The following is a 16,128-nucleotide window of genomic DNA, read 5'->3' as shown; positions in this document are numbered from 1 at the left end:
CACACCAGTTGATAAATCATACATATAATCAGCTTTGTGTTTATCATGCAGTGGAAAACCAAAGCTTGAGTTATGGAAAAACTCATTTTTTGCCTTTTTCTGTTTTGTGTTGCATTTGAAGTGGGAAAAGAGCAGTTTCAAAGCACATTACTGAACAACTGAAATTTTAGATTATGCACTTGTGATTTACAAAACCGAGCACACACTGCCATTTTTTAGCATTTATTCTACTACTTCCATGACCTCTGAACCCACTCCTATGTAATTTACTGTTTTCTCCCTCTGAGTCTGACATCACAACACACAGACACTGCACAGAGATTACACCATCAAATAGCAAATTCTTTTATCCTTAATTCTTTAACCTCCCTGTCTTGGTATCATATGTTTTTATCTCAATAAATACCAATATTACCGTGCCAAAGAGTAAAAATTGTGTGACTGCTGATAAAAAAAAGTATGTCCCAATAAACAAAATAGCGATAGCATTCAGCAGATATGGCAACACTTGAATAATCACAATAATAAAAGTATAAAAAATGTTTTATTGTGTACGGTAACCTAAGCGCTTTCACTACATAGCTTCATCACACACACACACACACACACACACACACACACACACACACACACACACACACACACACACACACACACCTTGCGCACAAACACACACACACACACACACACACACACACACACACACACACACACACACATGTGGTTCTAGCTTACCTTGAGTTCTTGCTTCCTTCCATTAATTCCTGCTCGCAAACTCTGCCCTGAGTAGTTCCCGTTCCACTGCTCGCTAGTTCTTTATAACCGTTACCGCAACCGTTTGTTGCTGTTCCCGCTCACATTTGAGCAGCCAGTCATGCCAGAAATGCGTGAGCTCCTTGTGCTCAATTCCGACAGGCTGGTAGGGGGGCTGACATCATCGCGCAGGCTGGTAGCCATGAGGGAGCTGACGTCATCGCGTACGTCATGACGTCAGTTCTAATGCCGCGAAAATTAAAAAGCAAAGAAAACAAAAGAAAAAAAATCGGAACTGAAGGGGTGCCACTCGGGAATCGTGGCACCCCTTCATTTGAACCCCAAAACTCGGTAAAAACCGAGTAATTCGGCACGGTTGAGAGGTGTGTATGTCTCAGGTAGCTTAGTGGTAGGTTACTCTGAGGATGGAGTACATGGTTGAAAGTTCTAATCCTGGAAGGTGTTATTATTTTACCTCTCAGAGTAGGCACTGGTAGGAAAAGTGTGAATAACGCACATTTAAGCGATTGTAAGCAGGTTTGCCCATGGTCTGCATGACATTAAGCAAAGGTTAAACTTGTGAAGTGCTTCTCCGTTTACCATGTTTAAGCACCGCTTACCATCGCGCAAACCCATGGAAACCCGCTTACAACTGCTTAAAAGTGCTTTAATCCACCTGCATCCAACAGCCCGTATTCTGGCCCTCAAAATATCTTAACAGCCCTTGAACCCGGGACCATAAACAACACAGTCACTGACTTTACCACTAAGGCATCTGAGATACGTACCAATGTTATGGTGTTTAGAATATACATTTTACTACAGGCATTCCTCACTACTGAAACAAATGTGACAGTCAGCTGGTGTACATATGTCTGATACATGTTAATGTTCATATGTTTGTGAAATTAGGTGTTGCAATGCGATATGACAGGGTGTATTATGAATGAGTAAGGTTCTTGTTTTGTGTCCTTTTTATATTGTCCCCATACTCCATGTTTACCCCTCCAGTTCACTTACTGAACATCCGACCCAGGCTCTCCTTGATGCATGAATTCATTATACCTCATTCCTCCCCCGCCCCAATCTTCACATACACAACAACCATCCCTTCTATGATTAATTAGGTTAATATTAATAGTTATAATACCAGAGCTGCATGTGTTTTGTGTACACTTCAATTCCTTTGGATTGCTTCTGTGTCACGAAGTGTGTTCATAGATGTTTATCTATATGGCTATTGATGTAACTGTATAATATATATATATATATATATATATATATATATATATTTATAGTTATATCTATGTGCAGACATCACTGACATTATATATATATATATATATATATATATATATATATATATATATATATATATTTTTTTTTTTTTTCAAATTAATTTGTAGCAGTAATACATATGTAGACTTGCATGTGTTGGTTCACAAACTGCAGTACACTACAATGTACTGTACATATGTACACAAAGTGACTGTCCCATTTGTGGTCATTACAGTGGAATATATATGATATAAGGTGTAGTCTAAAGACCATGAAACATGTATACACCTCAGACGGCTTTGTAGTAAGTCCCATGACTAAAGTGTGCATGGTCCAGGGTTCAACAGCTGCGATGCTTTAAAAATGTTTTTTACTCCAGAATAAGACTCATTTAAGCAGTTGTAAGCATGTTTAAAAGTGTTTGTGTGACATTATAGCAGCGGTTAAACACAGTTAAACAAACTTTGTAAAGTATAACCTGTGCACGCAAACACGGCCACATCCGCTAACTACTCAGGATATATACATTTCAGTGAAGTAACATCTCACTATGTGCTTACATAACATTACATTCTCTGTTGACTTTACTCTCCAGCACACATGGGTTTATATGGGTGTTTCGAATGTTTATTATACAGATGATTACTACCTATATATGCAAGCTGTGGTTAAGGTATACTTTTTAACATGATAAACATCCCTAACTTTATTGGGATTGGGACCTCGAATGCACATTGACGATGCAGATGCTGTAACCATTACACTATTGACATTAATGTTGCTTCCACCTATTTCCTATTTAAATAATTTCGATGTGTAAGCTAGGCTAAGCAAAGGGCGTATGCCCCTAAACCCACTGAGCTTCACTTACTCTTGAAATAACAACATATAACAAATGTAATGTGAGACAATACATTACATTCCTAACTACATTAGGCATAGCCTTTCACTGACACACTTCAAGGGAAACCTTGTTGTGTGAATGGGTAACAGAATATACACCCCTGGGATCATGTGTCCCAGAACCATACAGCCAGGGGGTGGGGGAGCCTGTCCAGTTTGATAGCTGTGAGACCTGTTGGGGAAATTGAATAGTGTTGAATTGTCACATTAACATGCCTTCTTTAGATCACTAAGTGCCCCTACCACCCTCCACCACCCCAGTCTTCAACAGCTTCTGGCAACTCTGCCTGGAATTGCTTCACTGGCTATGCTTGACAGAGGCTCAGTTACTTCATCAATGGTGTGGAGAAAGCCAACACACTGTAGCTATGCTTCTAATTGTCCTTGGGCAGATAGGTAGTAGGCTATCTGTGAACCTCTAAAGTGCAGGCCATCACAGCCATAATATGTGAATAAACAGACTTTCAGATCACAATATACAGTGAGAAATCACCATGTAGTTAGGAAACAGTTAAGTACAGCAAGAACATACAGAACACTGATACTTAATCACTTCAAAAGCCTATCTTGAAAGCTAGATGACTTGCATCAGTTTAAGGCTTTCTATTGCTTACCAGTAGGTTACCTACAGGAAAGATGAGAAACAAGCACAGATGGGAAACATGCATGCAATGATACCATACCAGCTTATGTGTCAGCCTTAGGCTTTGGAATACTGGCCAAGGCTATTGGCGCCCCCATGGTGCCTTTTTTAGGAGAATCTCAAAGGTGAATACCAGCTCCGTAAACAGCACAATAGCAAAATCAATGAGGGTTATGCTACTCAACACCAGGGGTTGTGATCACAACATGCATGCACTCACAGCACTCCTCAGGATGGACAATGTCAACATCTGTGCAGTAACTGAGACCTGTCTTAAGGATCCTGAGAGCACACCAGCACAACCAGACTACAACCCATACCACACATTTCAGCCACAGAACATGGACTGACACAGACATGGAGGGGGTGTATCCATATTTATCAGGGATACCTACACCTCCAGGTTAGTGGGGCAGCATGATACCTCTGAGATCATCCATATGCAGTTAACATCAGCCACAACTGCAATGTAAATGGAGGCCTGCTACAGATCACACTCCATGACCCAAGACCACCACTCCACCTACCTGGAGACAGTGGAGAACATGACAGTCCTAATGCACACCCTGGCATTAGTCAATGTCAACTACCCTACCATTAACTGAGAAACTTACTCGAGTACTCATTTTCAGGCCCAGCGCTTCTTGGAATTTATCACTTCATATGCCCTGTATCAGGTGGCAACCTCCCTAATGAGGGGTGGAAACATACTAGAAGTGGTCATCACCAAGATGGGCAACAGGTGCACCACAGCAGAGGTTAACCGGTCACTGGTTAGATCTGACCATGAACTATTCACTGTTTCCACACCCAAACATCTCCCCCACCCATGGAAACCACAGTGTATACCTTTCCTACAGCTAAATTTACACTACTAGTGACAGGGGTGGGGGGTTTCGCAGCCCCCATGCTAAGGGGAAACACTGCTCAAGATACAGACAGATTTACAAATGCAATCTATAAGCACCTACACAGATGTATGGATCGTGCCATCACTGATAAACCAAAACTCACTCCTCCTAGACAAGGACACCAGTCTGGTGGACCCCTGCAATAAACAGGCTATACTACAGAAGTAGGACAGTGCTCCACACAAACAGAAAATCCCACGAAGGGCAGACATCTATGACCACTATTAGTATGATATGTAGGTCCCTCATGACATCATCCAAGACTAACATCAGCAGGAAAATACGCAAATAACCACAAAGCCTTCTTTGGCTATCTCAAGGATCTAAGTGGTGACATACAGATTTGCACTGTGCCAGTGAAATATAGCACAAAATATGCTGACCCTACTGATATCACTAACATCCTTGCAGATACATTCAGTGCATACTTCACCCTTTAAGGAGCCCACAACACTACCCGAAAGGTACAGTATCCCACACATCAGAGACACACAGGTGGAAATGGCCCTCTCTAACAGCAGAACACATCATCAGTGGAGGCAGATGTTGTCCCAGACTGTATCTTGCAAACTGTACAAGACAACCTAACCCCCCACCTAATTAAGCTTTTCAACCTCAGCCTCTTCACAGGCTACATACCCGTACAATGGCACATGGCAACGGTTATTCCACTCCATCAGGGTGGAATCACAACTGACCATGGTAACTACCAACCCATAAGCCTGACTAGCCTGGTCTGCAATGGTATGGATTGCATCCTCATGGCACTCATTAACAAAGACATTGGTAACTTCCAAACACATGACCCAACCCAGGTCAGCTTGGTTGAGTGCAGTTCATGCCTACTGAACTTGTTTGATGTCTTACATACAGCCACCAAGACGTTAGATGACAAGAGAGGTGGTTCACACATACTACCTGGTCCTTGCCAAGGCTTTTGACACCATGCCCCACTCAGGTATTATTGATAAACACACCAGCCTGTACATACACCCATACATCACAGGTTAGGTTGCCAACGGGCTTACACACAGAACCCACATGGTAGGACTAGTGGTCTCCAGGTCCAACTCTTGCCAGTAACGACTGGTGTCCTACAGGACTCAGTCCTGGGAGCCCTACTGTTTGGCATATACTTCTCAGAGGTACAGGCAAACACTGGCAGACTATGGCAGACCATGTTTGTCAATGACTGCAAATTGGGAGCCATGATTGATAGCCCAGCTGACACAGACATCCCTCAAGGGGCCTCACAGAGACTGACACAGGGTGTCAACATCATGGCCTCCAGCCAAGTGTCACTAACTGCATGGTCATTCCATTGTGGAATATTAAGCACCCACATATTAACACATAAGTGGCAGCCACTTTAATACGAATGAAGTAATGGGGTATCTGGGGATTAAGGTAGATAGTGATCTCCTCTTTGACAATCATATCTCCAAAGTAGTTAGGACATCCTTCTATGCAGGCCATCTGATTACTAAAGGGTTCCCATCTGGACATACTGGGGTTATAGTGCCCCTTTACTCATCACTCATCAGTCCCATCATAGAGTATAATAACCCATTTGGGGTGTACCCAAGAAGACACTTCCAACAGCTGTAAGGTCCACAAATGTACCTCGCCAAGGATATTACTGGCCTCAAACATATGCCCTATGCAGCCAGACTGAATAAACTCCTGCTTTACTCAGTGGCATCTTGTTTACCCAGAGATGATCTCTGCTGGCCAACACAGCCATGTCGAACTCAAGTTTAATGGATATGCTCCACCTATGGGAATCCATGTCACAGTGAGCCACACACTGTAGTGAGATTAACCTTGCCACAACAATAGCTGGACGATGCTGGAGGGATGGATTCCTGTCACAGACACACCCCATACTTTGGAACAACATCCCTAACTACATTATACAGAGCCCCTTACTAACACTCTGCAAGAGAAACCTTGAAGAGTGGATGAGGAACAGTAGATGCACCCCAGGGATCCCGCCATCGGCTCTGCACCACAGAGGGACAGTTAATGAATCAATGGGGTGGCAAAAGCTGACACCTTTTGGCTAGGCTTATGAATGGCCTCTGGCAGTTGGCCAAATATTTACCTATGAACCTATACATACAGTATTAGCACATGCTGATAGCTTAATTTACTGTTCAGGTGCTGACTTACCTTGTGTCAATGGCAGTTGTGTGTGCAATAGTTGAGGGCTGCCTGTGTTGGATGCACACACTAGACTGCCTATACATGACAATTTACAGGTAGTCTTGTGTGTGTGCCATCCATTTTTACTGTGTGTGCAGGTGGAGAAAGGTGTCAGTCCCTAGATGCCTACACTGTCTGTGTGTGCTATGCGTTCCCTTCTTGCCAAGGCATGGTCATACTGGGCACGCCTCCATCTGCCTACTGTGGCTGGCTCAGGGTGTTCATGGTCTGAGTACCTCTGTGCCTGTGGGGCCTTTGGCAATGGTTGTGGGCTGTGAGGGCCTTCACCATTCTGTCCCTACTGCAGCTGTTTCTGCAGGATCATATTATGTAGCATGGCACATACTATGAAGATGTGGACACACATGCCTGGAGAGTACTGCAAGGCTCCACCAGATATGTCCAAGCAATGGAACCACGATTTCAGCATCCCAAACACATGCTCTATGATTATTCTGGTTTGTGCGTGTGCCTCATTATGGTGTTCCTGCATGGGTGTGTGTGCATTTCTGATGGGAGTCATCATCCACGGTTCCAGTGCATAGCCAGCATCCCCCACCAGGTGGCCATTTGTGATGTCACCCCTGGCAAATAACTGATACAGCTGTGAGGCATGCCAGATGTGGGAGTCGTGATAGCTTCCAGGGCTGCCAGCACACACATCCATGATAATGCCCTGGGCATTGCACACGACCTGGCAGTTGATGGATGGGTATCCCTTGCAGTTTATGTAGCACCTACCCTGCTCACCGGGTGGTGACTTGATGTGTATGTGTGTGCAGTCTATTGCACCCAGTACCTCCAGGTATTCTGCCACATGGTGGAAGAGATGCATATTGCTGGCCAACCCCTCCTGCATTCAGGGGAATTATATGTGCTTATTGGCATGTGGTAACATAGCATCCAAGAACTGGTGTAGTACCCTGGATGCTGATGCCTGTGAGATCCCCATGATATCCTCAGTTGGTCTTTGAAAGGTACCTGTAGGTAGTATTTTCAGGCTTACACATACCTTCATATCCACTGGGATGGATTCCCCTCTGTTTGTTCTGGCTCTGAGGCATGACCAGCACAGCTCCACAAGTTGCTGTAAGATGTCCCTGTCCACCCTGTAATGCTCTACTATCTCCAGATCATGTAGCCCCTAGTAGGTTACCCTGAGTCTGAACTCTCTCCTCCTCCTCTGGTGCCTGAGGTGGTTGTGTGCATCATCCTCCACACCACCATCAGTCTCCAACACATGCTTGTGGATCAAAGCTATGGCAGCCCCTAACATGTACATACTAAAAGTTCCCCATCTGTATACACCACTGGTGCAGAGTGTATGGGAATACACAAATGTGTGTGAGGTGCTTTCACACTTTACACTATTGTGCTATGGATGCTGCTGATGTCATTGGGTGTGTATGAGCTATACCAGCTGTAGAGTGCCTTAATTATGGTTTTACAATGAGTACTGCAAGTGTGGGGCCTTTACTGCAGAGTTATGCTTGCCTGCCTTGAATAATCCTTTGCCCTTTAATTCACTTTTAAACCTGGATCCCCTCCCATTATCAGGCATGCATACACCTGTCATATTTCTTGTTTTGTACTTTCCCTACCCAGTCATAGCAAAATGTGTCTTGTAGCTGATATACTGCAAATCAGCTTTGTTCTGCTTTGACACTTTACTGTTTTCTTTGCAGTATAGCCCCTCCTCTTTCCTATTCTGGAGGAAGCTGCTTGCAGCCTTGTTAGCTGTTGTCAATGGCCCACTGTAGGCTCCTAGGTGTTAATTAGTCATTTGTGATCCAATTTCCCTGCTGCAGCATTTCCTTATTTCTTTCCTATATCCTTCCTGTTTCAGCTGCAGTGCGCACCGCACAAACCCATTTACCGGGTTTACACGCGTTTTTATCTCCGTTCACATGCATATTCGGTTACCTTGTGTACTCTCAGCTAAGCAAAGCTATGGCCAGTTCAACACACCCTGATCCTGCAGCTTTGCCTAACTAGGGGCAAACTGGTTTAGCAATGCTCCAATGTGCTTACAGCAGTAGCGACACACCCCTCACTTGATGTCATCTTTATCTCAAGGGCACACCTCGGTGTTATAACACTCTGCTGTGAGGTGTATCTTTACACCAGCAGGGAATCTGTGATTCACTATTACTCCTTTCATTTGCATGGCATTGCCTACTAATTCCTAGCTACCGTACATAACATTGTCATAGCCCCTTAGCAGCCCTTGCGCCATAGTATGGTGTAGCATGCCTGCCATTGACTATTATGGGAAAATCATGATATGTGTTACATTGCAGTTTTATTCTACATTTTTATATTTTTCTTGCGATCCCCTTTGCACACCGCTGCCCTGCGCTTCCATGTCGCGATAGTGCGACTATATATAGTAAATGTTAATTTTATATTTTGTACATGTTTTTTATGTCAATGGCTATATATTTAGCCATTGGCATATATTAAGAATATAATACATGTGTTTGGTCGGCTGTCATGGCTCCGATTTTATGTTTGCAAAAATGTAAACCGTTTTCTACACTTTACATTTCTGCATGCTTACACTACGCTTGCACCACTTCCTGGATCGCTACATACCTTCATTTTGCATGCTACACTGCTGCACATGGGGTAATTAGCATATAGGGCCCGGGAGTTCTGCAGGTATAGCGTATGCAGGTAGTGCACATGGGAACAGCTCGTACCTGGATCGCTCGGCGGCCATATTTGGTGTTAGAACGCCAACACTTCTCCTGCACTTGGCGCAAGCTTTATGAATCCCGGGGAGGGTGTTATAATCAGGGTGTTACATTTACAATGTAAATAAACTCCGTTGCTATCTCCTACATGTTATTTTTCTTTAAGAAAACAACAGAATAATGAAATTAAATAATTTTCTTATACTTTTCTTGCCCACTGCCCTCTCCTCTACAAGTAACAAATCATAAGCATCTGGTTTCCGTAAGAGCTTTTGAATACAGCTGTTTCTTGTCAGACAGTTATAAATCTTATTTTATATTTTGTCATCACACTCTTTGTCAACTAAGGCAGTTAAATAACTGGACCGCATACTGGGAACATTTTATTTGCATTCAGAATATAAAAAAATGCATTCTTAAACTAAAATGTAGAACAATGTTTATTACATTCTATATTATATTCTATACATTAAAAATAAGGTTTTGGGGCAGACCTTATAACAGGAAACGCTTGGTAGAATTAGAATTATCACTATAAAAGAGAATAAAATATAGACAATGCAGCTGAAATGTATTTCTGAAGTAAATTTTTATGTATATATGTGTTGGTTTATTCTTTTGGTAAAAGGGTAAATGAATTTCTTCAAAGTATACCAGTTAGCCCTGGCCCTCATACAAAGCTATGTACATAATATCAGGAATATGCAGGCAATGAAAACCTTAACAGAGCAATTTGACAGACTGAGTTAATCAAAATGAGGAATATTCAAACTACACACACACACACACACACACACACACACACACACACACACACACACACACACACACACACTCTCTCTCTCTCTATGAGTCACTTATTAATAGTAAGCAAATTTCCCCAAAACTTAATATGTAATCAGAAAACAATTGCATATAAATTAAGATAAATCAAATGAAGACAATAACTGAGAAAATGTCTGCATTACATGATAAAGATAAGCAAATGACTTATTTTAATACTTTAATAGAATTATTCAGTTTGGTTGGGTTGCTTGAGTAGTTCCATATTTACGTCAACACCCACATCCAAGTGAAACTTACATGGTTTCTCTTAGGTAAAATCTGTCATCCTCCATTCTCCCTACCATCACATACCCATGCAATGTACAACAAATTAGGGTAATGTTATATACAGACACCTCCCATTCAACTGGCTTATCAAATGGCAATTTTACAAAGGACATTTTATAAGCTGTTGCCATTCTGGCAGATGACTAAGTATGAGCAATATTAAAATCACAACAGTTCATACTATAACAAAAGTAACAAAGCATTATGAACATATTCATATCCTACTGTTAGTCAAAAACACAAAATTGAACATCATTTGAATGATCCCTAAAGACTGAAAGGCACAACAATGCAAAATAAAAAATTACCTGCCACACCCCATGCAACTTATATATATATTAACTTTGAGACTTCACAACAGTGGGGGAGAAAGGGTAAATTCCCAATCCCCACTGTACCATGACCTCCCACTAGGAAATGCCAGCATTCTGTGATCATAGTTCTCTTCAATTGTTTGTGCCAGTTTTACAAACGTGTTCAATATTCTGCTTAAAAACCACCACGGGTAATAAAAAGTTTCAAATCCACCAGTGTTCTAGGTAGATCCATGGATCGTAGGGGCACAAACTGAAAGCCTCTGGTAAACAATTCAAAAAATTCTGGTGAGATTAAAATATCTGTGAAATTATATATTGCACGACCATCTTTCTTAAAAACCTGGTATTTGTCTGTAGACTCATCTTCACTATTGCTATCTATCAGACAAATTCCATTGTTCTCCATTACTTGCGTGCCCTGTTCCAACTCTTTTGGTAAAAAGTTGTGTTCCTCCCCCCCTGGCCTGCCCTGGGGATACTGAAAAACCTGATGTTGGTTGTTGCTACTTTTCTGCGCCAACCGCTCACTCCTCCTAGGTGGCTCGACTAGTGGGGTGTTGGGATTGTCTGAATTACCAGCAAAACCAGTCCCTACCTCATCATTAGTAATATGATGTTTAAATTTCCCTGGTAAGGGATATGCCTTTCCATCCCTGTATTCAAACAAGTCTCGCTCTAGTTTCCTAATTTTGCAGTCAATAATTTTTACACAATGCTGATCTATTTCGTTGAAAACATTGTCATAACTTCTTTTAATACTCAGAAAATTCTTATTTTGAACAATGTTATCATTCAGGATAGTCAGTTCATTTAACAGGGTGTTAGCTTTAATTTCATAGTCTTGGGTCATAAGATTTAACATTTCCAGACCCGTTTTATCAAATAATTCCACTAGTTTTGTGTATAGAGTAGATCCATAAACTGCATTGTTGGGGAACTTATAACAACGCAGACCCTTAGGGATGCGCTTTACTCGTATGCATTCCCTCAAGTAATCTATCTCTAATTGCGTGTTTTTATAGGCATATAACTTGTCATTTAGTTTTTCAAAGTCAAGTTCCATGCAATTATAATGCCCCTGAGTGCAGAAATCAGTACCTTGTTTAAACGTAAACTGCTTCTCAGTCCAAGCGTGAAAATTAAAATCCTTATGCTGGGATCCATGCACATTGTTCCGACTTGATTGTCTAGCTTCCTGCTCCTCCTGGGTATCAGCCCCCACCAGTAAAATATCATCAGAAGAGTTCCCTCTTGCTACGCCATTCGGCTCTCTAGAGTGAGGGTTGGCATTTCTTTTATCCAAACCTTGCTGCTGATTACCAGGTAATGAAACATTACAACTGCTACTACATGTACTTAGAAGCTTGTTCATTTGCGTTAAAAGCACTAGTACCTGGTTGAATTCACTGCATGACACAGGTGCGTCATCTAATTCGTTACGTAGTAGTACCGGAGTGTCCAGAAAATTAATTTGATCCAAGCCTTCTGCCATGGTAACACACAACAAGACCAAAAAACCACTGCAATACAAAATCCAAAGCTTAAAAACCACCACGGGTGACAGGACTTGGTTCAAAGGATCCAAAATTTGTCCAACTGAAGAAAATCATGAGCAAAATAGCTGAGAGATATTCAACAACTTTTATTCTTTAAGAAATATAAAAAGGTAAAAAATCAGTCAAGCGCTTTCACCTGGTTCCTACCAGGCTTTTTCAAGATGTAGAATCATTACCAAACTGGATTGTTATATACTACTTGAAGTTAAGAACTAATTAGTTCAACTTCAATTACAGTTGTTCTAATTACAGATTTAAAGCACCAGTGACATCCGTAATATCAAATCTAGCAGCAAGCTAGTGAAATTCATTGCAGAAATAAATGTTGATAAAAATGCTTTAAAAATTTGCAATATTGCATCTATACGAGCTCTTATAGGTATTAAACATGCAGATAAATAAATAAATAAATAGATAAATAGATACAGTCGCTTGTCATATTAAAAACATGTAGCAAATAATAATTCATGAATTTCATTCATATACATCTTCTGTAGCACCAATCTATATTGTTGTTTGCTAGACTATAAGGCCCAATTTAATTATAAAAATTAAGTGTACCATTAATTACCAAAACAATAAAATACAGTAGGTACTTCCCAGTCTAGAAAAATAAAAATGAAAATAAAACCTAAAAAGTAATGTGTGACCAACTCATAATTTTTCTCTATTTAATTTTAGAACGCTGGCTATACTAATACCTTCGTTCAAACCTGGAATTTTCGTGGCATTTAGCTTAAGTTGCCACATCAATTCCTTGTTTTCCAACCGGGTTTCCCAGTCACCCCCTCTGGGGTCCTGAGTGACTTGATCCAAAACCAGAAATTTTAAATTCATTTTACTACAGACCAAAGAATGCTTGTAAAAGGCGTTGGTATCCTTTTCCTTTAAAATCTCATATAGATGCTCATATATCCTTTTTCTTAGTGGTCTCTCGGTCTTGCCTATATAAAAACTACCGCATTCAGTGCAGGTACCGAGATAAACCACCCCTTTGGGTGCACAATTAAAGTAGCCCTGGGTACTAACTCTAAAATTTCTGGATGGAATAAAGAGATTACTTTGGTCGTGAATGTAGGCGCATTGCTTACATGCACCACATTTAAAAGTACCTACTTTGTTGCAAAGATACAAATCCTTTTTGTACCTGTAGCCACCTTCCAACAAACCCTTTAAGTTGGTATCTCTCCTTCTTGTAAAACCAGGCTTGTCAGGAATGATTTTGTTAATGTTATCCTGCAATGTCAAAAGTGGCCATTATGTAAGAATGGATGCTTCTATATGCTGGGAGACTCTAGTGTAGGTATAAATAAAATTACTGCTTTGTAAACATTGGTCAGTGGCAATAGTTGGTATCAAACCCCTACCTTTACCAAGTAGTGGTGGGTATTTTGATTCCCTCTCTTGTAAAACTTCTTTGATCAAATTTTCCACCAGATGAATTGGGTAGCCCCTCTCTAAAAAGAGTTTCTTCAGAAAATCAACCTCATTTAAAAAAAGTGCTAAGGTACTTGTCATTCTGGATGCTCAAATGAGTTGTCATTTTACAATACCTTTTTTCTGATAAAACGGATGACAGCTATCAAAGTGTAAAAAGGTGTTAGAAAAGGTTCTCTTCCTGTAAATTTGGGACTGAAAAAGATTGTTAACCTGGTCCTTACTTAAAAGAACATCCAAGTAATGTAGTGATTTGTCATTGACTTCATGTGTGAAAGCTAAAAAATCGGTAGTGGAATTAATGTAAGTGACTAAGTCCAGAAAACTATCCATGCCACCATTCCAAAGTATACAGATGTCATCTAGCTATCGCTTGTAATATACAATTCGCCCTACCCAGCTAGATGAAAATATAAACTTGTTCTCCCATAGATGTAGTACTATATTAGCGTATGTAGAGGCACAGGCTGTGCCCATCGCTACCCCTTTCTTTTGCCTGAAAATGTCTCCGTTAAAATATACAAAATTGTTGTGAAGCACCACCTCCATAAATTCCACCAATAGATTAACCATACCATTACTAAATTCAGATTCTGTTGCTAGGACCTCATTAAACCATTCCAATCCCATCACATGGGGAATACCCGGAAACAGCTCTATGATGTCAATGGTTGCCATCAACAAATTGGAGTGAAATAGGTTTTGATGAATGTCACTGAGGAATTCCCAAGAGTCCTTACAAATTAACCTCAAAGTTGAAACAAAATTCTTCAGGGTCTGGTCTATAAACTTACCCAAAGGTTCTGTAATTCCCCCTGCACCTGCTACTATAGGTCTAAATTTCAGTGGGTTCAATCCTTTATGTACCCTGGGGATCCTAGGTTTAGCAATGTACAAATAATTATATAGTTTCTCGTTAATAAAACCCTGCATTAAATGGTCACTCAACATATAGTTAATCTTAGAGTACGCTATGTTGAGCTCATTTCTCGAAACTAATTCGTAAGTCACTTCATCCTGCAGCATATTGTAAATGTGTGTTTCATAAGCCCAGTGATACATTAAGACCACCCCCCCACCCTTGTCGGGTTTCATCACACGTATACCTTCCTCTTTAAATGTGTTAGTTAGTTGCTGTAAGTAAAAATCAAAATTGTTAAGTGGTGAGTTTGAACCTAGAAGATGCTTCTTTCTTAATATTCTGCACATTTGACCAACGAGATGAATCCAATATATATATATATATATATATATATATATATATATATATATATATATATACACACACACACACACACACACACACACACACACACACACACGCACACACACACACACAGACATATACATTAACAGGCAGCAATGATGTTGGGTGAGACAGGGGCGAAATGGCTCCTGAGGTTATTCATAGCAGTATGGAGAGAAAGGCGTATCCCAGATGACTGGACAACAAGTAATCTAGTACCAGTGTATAAGAACAAAGGTCACATCCACAATTGTTGGCAATATAGACATATCAAACTCCTGTCACACTGCATATTCTGGAGGTGGTGATTGATAAATGAATACAAAGAGAAGTAGAAAGCAAGATAAGAGATGTGCAGTTCAGATTCAGATCAGGATGCAGCACAACTGCACAGACAGTGGAGAGGAAGCTAGAGATGACAAACGAGTCAAACTGGGCATTCCTAGACTTGGAGAAAGCATATTATAAGGTCCCAAGAAAGCTGATTTGGATAGTCATGTTGTGATTTGAAGTTCCAGAAAATTTAGTAGAATTATTGCAGGCAATGCATAAGGACCCAATAACTCAAGAGTGAATAGGGTTCAGTCTCACAGAGGGACTCCTAATGAGAGTAGGTGTGCATCAGAGTTCAGGTCTGAGCTCACTACTGTTCATATTGGCAATGGACTACATTAGTAAACAGGTTACAGGGGACAGATCAACTAAGTTCCTCTATACATATGATGTGGCATTACAGGCAGACTCTGAGCAATAACTTCAGCAAGGGATACAGTATTGGAATGCAAAACTGAAAGCACATGGGATGAAACTTAGTATATATAATACAGTTGTAATGGCAACAAATGGGGGAATCAGAAGAAGTGGACACACGAGATAGAATGGAAATTAGTGGTGCAGGTTAACAACTTCAAATATTTGGGAGGGGTGGTTGAGGAGAAGGGAAGTCTGAATGAGGAGATCAAAGCTAGAATTAGAGGGGCTGCAGCCAACTGGCACAGAGTGACAGGGGTTCTGTGTGCCAGACAAATGCCAAAGAAAATGAATACTGAGGTGTACAAAACAGGGATGCA

Source organism: Protopterus annectens, chromosome 1.part2 (assembly GCF_019279795.1).
Source record: "Protopterus annectens isolate FY-2018-M chromosome 1.part2, PAN1.0, whole genome shotgun sequence".
Taxonomy (NCBI): domain Eukaryota; kingdom Metazoa; phylum Chordata; order Ceratodontiformes; family Protopteridae; genus Protopterus; species Protopterus annectens.
The sequence above is the reverse complement of the archived record's forward strand: the minus strand, read 5'-3'. Positions refer to the sequence as shown.